This window comes from Crassostrea angulata, chromosome 4 (assembly GCF_025612915.1).
Source record: "Crassostrea angulata isolate pt1a10 chromosome 4, ASM2561291v2, whole genome shotgun sequence".
NCBI classification, from domain to species: domain Eukaryota; kingdom Metazoa; phylum Mollusca; class Bivalvia; order Ostreida; family Ostreidae; genus Magallana; species Magallana angulata.
In genome coordinates, this window is record NC_069114.1 from 46,659,197 (window position 1) to 46,666,221 (window position 7,025).

Here is a 7,025-nt window from a genome sequence, read left to right on the forward strand (position 1 = left end):
CTGTGACAATAGAATGACATTACGAACCAACCATATTATTCATTTTTACTGAGAAGATGCAGTGTAGGTCTATTTTTATCCTGAGGGCTCAAAGATAAAAAGTATCGAACAGATTTGGGATAATTCAGATCATCTTTGCGCAAGATAATATTGTCAGTTTAATTTTGAATATAAAAAATGAGTATGACGCTTGCTAGCTCCTGATTGGATTATACCCCTCTTTTGACGACAGATGCGACAGTTTTTTCGTTTCTGATTGACGATTAATTTCCCTGAATGGTTTTTCCTTTGTAATTAGAAGCTTTCTTGTGCTTTTTGCTCTGCAACGAAAACTAAACGCGTCTCCTAAGAACTTTAGCAAAACGCCTATGGTTTTCAAAGACATTGCCATTGAAGTTTTTCAAAGCGGAGAAAATGTAAATGCGTGTACGTTTGACATTCTTTTACTTTAATAAATAAACATGCAGTGGCTCGACCCCTAATACATAACATTTTATGATCGACAGAGCTAGTACTATATTATTTTCTCTATTTCATTTAACCTAAGTACAAATTAGTGATATCGGAGGTTTTGTTTTTACTTGGGGATTTTTTTTTTAAATTGCTAACGTTAATAAGTAAATATTATCATAACTCAGATTGAATTTCATGCTTTCTAGGCACAATGTATCAAGAAGAGTGTTGCAGTTTCTGCGTTGTTTTCCTTAAATGTATTAACTATAAAATGGAATTCTGCTTGAAACAAATTTTACTAGTTTATTGTACATGTACAAATGTAAACTAAAACAAGGCACGAGCGCCTTGTTTACATAACAAAGAATTGTGCGCACTGTATCTTGATTATTATTCGACAAATGACATTGAAATTTTACTGACCTTTAGAAATACCTATGAACATTAGAATTACTTAAGAGAAGCATGAGACTAAACTTGACAAATAAAATCAAAATTCTCCCATTAAATCCTGATCATGCTCGTTATGATATCACACACACAATGTTCCTGTTGTATATTTATTGTCCAGAACGAAGGAGAGAAGTCAAAATCAAAATCTTGAGAGAATTTTCACGGTTGATGACTTAATTTTCCGATAGGACCATCACATTCGAGGTTACACCCTACTGGACACCAGACTCCATTAATCCATTGGTATTCTAACCTGTATGTACAGTTTGTTGGTGGGGCTGGACACTGGGGCAAATGACATCTGAACGGCTCCTCGGTGGTGGTAGTAGTAGTCGGTCTCCTCGTATAGTAATATCTTGTACTGCCTGTGTGTGGGAATATAAGAGCGCTTCTTTAGTGATAGTATTATAAATGAATCCAAAATGGTTGTCCTGATCAATGATGTGCAACAACGCAATGCAGTACATAAAAGTGTCAGCCATTGATTTCAAATTTAGTTGGTGTTTTTACGATTTTATTTAATATATATAAGATAAAGTTTATTGTTAAAAAAACTGAAAATTATAAAATCATATTATGGTGCTTTTATATTGATTATGATGAACTCCTATTTACATTGAAATCTTAAAACACCTTTCATAACTGTACATACAGGAGGCTAATTAATGTTATACCTGTATGAATTTTGTTGAATGCTATTGACGTGTGTTAACAAGAAATGATCACCTTTAAACGTCGTCGACACTTATCAATGTTAATAAAAAAAATATTTTTTAAGAAAATGCTATAAAATACATTTTTTATAAAACTTTTTTGATTGTAGAGGCTTGTGTAACTTTACACATTGATGATTAAATTATTCAAAATATTTTTTTCATGAATAATCTTGATACATATCCCTTGATTTTTAAATCCAAGAATAAAGCTAGGATAAAAAATGTGGAAACAATATATTGTATTAGAATTATGCAAGCTCATATCGAACATGAGGTCAATCGAAAAAGAAAACAAAACCCCAACAGCGTTATTACAATGCTGATATTTGTGGTAACAAAACATACCTGGCCGAATGAATACAAAGCACAGCAAGGAAAATATCAGCAAAATCTGAAATGTCCTCGTCATGATCACAGTGTATCACCTATATGTACAAAATATTGTAAGACTTCAAATTATTTTTTAATACGTGCACCTACCATTGGAAATTTCGTATTTTGTTAATATACGACGACAGGTGGTTTTGGGAAAATTTTGAAAAACATGTTTTGATGAATTGATGTAGAATAGATGTGACGCATGTTAGCTTTTTGATTGGATTAGTGATCTTTTTTGATGACAGATACGATAGTTTTTACGTTTCTGATTGACGATTTCTTTTGTTTTCCTCTGTATTTGGAACCATTTTGCGTTTAATCCAACAGTTGCTTTGAAATTCTTTAAAATGAATTGCAAAAACCTTAACCTTGTCCAGTTTTTTGATTGCATACTGAAAAAAGAATTTTAAGAGTAAACCAGCTCGTGCTGATTCGAAAATAAATCACAAAGGTATTAGTGTTGAGGATCATTTACATACATGTATTAAAATAAAAGGTGTTTAGGATCATACATAAAAACACGTTTCTCTGACGCATTATTGAAGTTTGTTTTTTAGATATCACAAGCAATTGGTTCCAGTTTGTATATTTATTGTCTGGAATGTGTGGTATCATTTACATATTAAAATTATGGTGTTTGGGACCATAAATAACAATTAGTTCCTCTGACGGATTTTCCTGGACAGTTACTCTTTAGATATCACATGCAAATTGTTCCAGTTTGTATATTTACTGTCTAGAATGTTTGTTCGTCGTGACAGAATTTTCACGGTTGATGACTTAATGCTCTGACGGGACCATCACATTTGAGGGTACACGCTACTGGACATAAAACTCCATTGATCAGTTTTAATTCGAACCTGGAACTACAGTTTGGTGGCGGAGGTACACAGAGGGGTGCACGGCATCTAAACGGCTTCTCTGTCATAATAGCTCTCCTCTTAAAGTAATATCCTGTGAGTGAAAAAGACGAACGGTTTTTTAGCAGGAATGATTACAGGCACCTGACGCTATAACTTTTCTAATATAAAATATTTATACATTTAACCTATTAGTGTATCATTAGGTGGAGGTTATATTTCTTTATTGTTAGAGAAATATATAACGTCATGTGAGTGTGGGAATGATTTATAATTGTTGTAGTGTATCACCGTAGCACAATTGATTTAAGAGCATAATTATGATTTGCATGTCGACCCCACTAATCAGTTATAATATTTTGCTAATATTTTAGGTAAATGAAATAACACACTTTATTTTACATAACTCGCTTGCATGTACATTATTAGTGTAACTATATATATAGGAATGCTTTATTCATTTATATTGTTATTCATCGTCATTTTTTATTTTAATTTATAACAGTTTCAGAATAAGGAGTAACTATAGAACTCGAATAAAACCTGAAAAAATATATTGCATTTAAATTAAGTATTCTCACATTCAACATTGGACAATAATGAAGGTCGATTAGAAAATGTACCCAAAAAAAAGGAAAAACTTTAACATATCACTTGAATAATTACAAAATTAATACTTATTATAATGATAAAGACATATTTGCTAACAAATCCTACCTTGTTCTGTAAATACAAAGCACAGCAAGGAAAATATCAGCAAAACCTGAAAAGTCCTCGTCATCTTAAAGGTCCATCCCCCTACAAAGTTTAATATGATACTGCCAATCATTTATACTTACCTACTTATTGTTAAAAACTACTCCTTTCGTTGATAGACAAGAACGTAAACAGGTAGGTTGGAAGGTTTTGAAAAAACATGCTTTGGTGAATATATATAACTTTCTAAAATCATACAATGACGGTAGGAAGAAAAAAACAGGTTGTTATTTGTGATTGCGTTAATGAAAACAATTTGCATAAAATTGTATTAATTTGCAAGGTAATAAGGTCCGTGAAGTAAATAAGTTTGGCGATTTTTTTTAACATTTGTAAAACTTCAGCTGTGAGTGGTTATTTTCTGAACCTATTTCAAATCAATTCAATTTTTTTACTAGTATTATCACATTGCATCAAACAACATAGAAACAAGTGAAAAGCTGTCAATGTGACAGCAAACCGGGTTTTCTTTTATGTGAACTGTATCCATAATTCAAATCAACCCATATCCAGTGAAATGGTGTACCCTATATGCAATATTTTGCCAAAAAATGACTAAGTTCAAAAGCTGGTATTTTTTTCATAAATTATCGGAAATCAAAATCCTAGCAATATGCACACCTCTGATATATGTACAATTGATCTGCAAAAGAACATTTTCCTATCTTGAAAACTGTAGGAGGAGTTATCCGTACAATGAGGGTACCCTATATGCAATATTTTGCCAAAAAATGACTAAGTTCAAAAGCTGGTATTTTTTTCATAAATTATCGGAAATCAAAATCCTAGCAAAATGCACACCTCTGATATATGTACAATTGATCTGCAAAAGAACAACTTCCTATCTTGAAAACTGTAGGAGTAGTTATCCGTACAATGAGGGTACCCTTTTGGCAGCCGCCCGCCTGCCATTTTCACCATTTTAATAACCGGATTTTTCCTTCGGAAAACCCGGTTTAAAATGTGTGGAAAAAAGCAAGTAGTATGACTATAACAATCGACAGTGCGCTCCATGAAGTAACAGTTTCCAGTAGCTTAAATAACACGGTAACACCCGCCTTGCAAAATTATATATCATAAAGTTAGTCTAGAACAACACTGCAGTTATTTTTTAATTGAAATTTCGTCGTAAACAATAGCATATCTAGTTATTCAAACTCATATAGATCAGTGCATCAAACAATAAAAAGTGAAGGAAATCGGTGACTATGCGTGGGCACTGATTTCCACTATTTACAGAGAATGATATCAAATTAATATATTCTCTGTCTCCATTTAGTGATCTTAATATAACATCTCGCTGGAGTTAGAATGGATCATATCCATATCAAATTTCAAATTACTTTGATTTTGTGATTCATTTAACGACAGTAATGAGATCTTTTCAAATAACCAACGCATCAGAAATACGAGACCTTTTCATACAAAAGCGGTACTTCTATAAAGTAATGAATTGCTAAATATGTATATAGTTATTTGAGCAATTTCAATCAGTAAAGAATACGTTCTTCTCCCTTGATAGCCTTAAAGGGGCATGTCACGATTTTGGGGCATACATTATTTTTTCCTATTTTGATGTTAACAATGCTTTAGTAATGCATTTTTCATAGGCAACCAAAGTTTTAGTGTTTATTTGTTGAGTGATAGGCGAGTTACAGAGCTTACAATTCTTTGCTATGTAAACAAAGCTTTTGTTTACAGTTTGAATGTTGAAGTGAAAATTCGAATTTTAGACCTAAAATGAATATGTTAATCGTTAGTAGTTGTTTATCTATACTACTATATTAGAATAATAGACTCGAGTTTTTGGGCTTTAATACCGAGAAATCGGAAGAGAACTGTCTTTTGTTTTACATATTTTAAACATCATTGGTGCTTGAAGATTACCTATTTGTTTTTATATCTTCTTAATCAAGCTTCGCTAATTAATAATCAACGAAAAGTCCTTTTAAAAACCAAGAAATCATCTGGATTTTTTGGATTTTACAATCTTGCGCATGCGCATTACATTCACGCTAAATCATGGGAGGCTCTTTACTTTATATTTCCACAATATCACATTTGCATGGAGAAACTCAAACGATATTACAAATACGTGTAAATTTTCATTGAAGCTTTGTCATATACTGTAGATTCCGTATTTTACGCGAGTACTTAATTCCGCGATTCAACGATTCTCCATCAAATTGCGAGAACATAAAATAGTGAATGCCGAAATTTTATCATAGTTTCATGTAGTTTACATATGTCGGAATATTAAAAGCGAGATTTTAGAATTCGCGAGACGAGTTTCACGCAATTTTATGCTGATATTAATTCCTCGCGTTTAAATAGGAATTTATAGTATTCTGTTCATCAAAGGAAATACGGGAGATAATTCTAACTCAGTGCATTTGATATGAAAAATCCCGAGAGTTCCGAGTGTCAACATGGTGTGGATATTCGCAGCGAGTAAAATACGTTTGTGAAAAAGTGTTGAATTCTTCATTAATATAAATAAAGTTTTAGATGAAAAGTATTTACAGCCTCAAAATGGTTTGTTATGAATAATTTGACTGTTATTTTTAATGCAGCTTCATTAATTTTCTCAAAAAATCGTTTTGGAGCGATTCTGCAATCTGTTGCTACATTATAGGTATATGGGAGGCGTTTTAACTGTGGTGATAGCCTCTCCCGAGACACAGTTGAATTATTCTTACTAGGTAGAGTGTAGTGAAATTAATAGTATTATTGTAGGCTTAAAGCTGGGTTATGTACATGCCAACAATACGCTAATGTCCGATATCACATGCAATGTCAACCCGTGCATGCACGGGTCTAAGTCTAGCTTAAATAAAAAGATAAACAAGTCAGCTCTGTATCTTGCTTGTAACTTAACGACTGACTTTTCAATTTCATTTGATCATTAGAAATACATTCTTAAAGCATTGTAAATAATAACAGAAAAACAGAATTTGACTAAAATTGTGACATTGCACCTTTAACAATAAATGCGGGATCCAGGATCAGGAAAAATCTCATACTAAAGCCAAAATTACTATCACCTATCAAATGCTTATAAATCATAAATTATCACTTAAAATGTGTAGGTACCAACAGGGTAGGGAAACAATTCTAAAATTTATTTCGAATTTTGCTTGTTTGTTATGATAAAACTAATATACTGCATACAAATTCCGACTTAAGTCTAAGACAGCTTCATGATTTTGAGGTCTGGTCCCAAATATTAAAGAACATCATCAGTCAAATATAGTAGCTTATTACTATACTGAATTACTTGTAAGCTCTTACTTTGCTTAACATATGAAACGTATGTGTTTGATTTTAGGTTTTTTAATGTGAATTATCACACTTCCCGTTTCAAAACCATGCCTCTATCAAGCGATTTTCTTTTATTGTATTGTTTTCT

The 7,025-nt window shown here is 32.1% G+C and overlaps 1 long non-coding RNA gene across 1 annotated transcript; it reads right to left on the reverse strand.

The window, feature by feature from the left end:
* Positions 1 to 760: 760 nt before the first annotated feature.
* On the reverse strand, positions 761 to 6,384 carry LOC128181451 (uncharacterized). Its single transcript, XR_008243322.1, has 3 exons — positions 3,578 to 6,384; positions 1,968 to 2,954; positions 761 to 1,271 (listed from the first exon to the last, which is right to left on the reverse strand). It is a non-coding gene; the product is annotated as an uncharacterized LOC128181451 (long non-coding RNA).
* Positions 6,385 to 7,025: the final 641 nt, after the last annotated feature.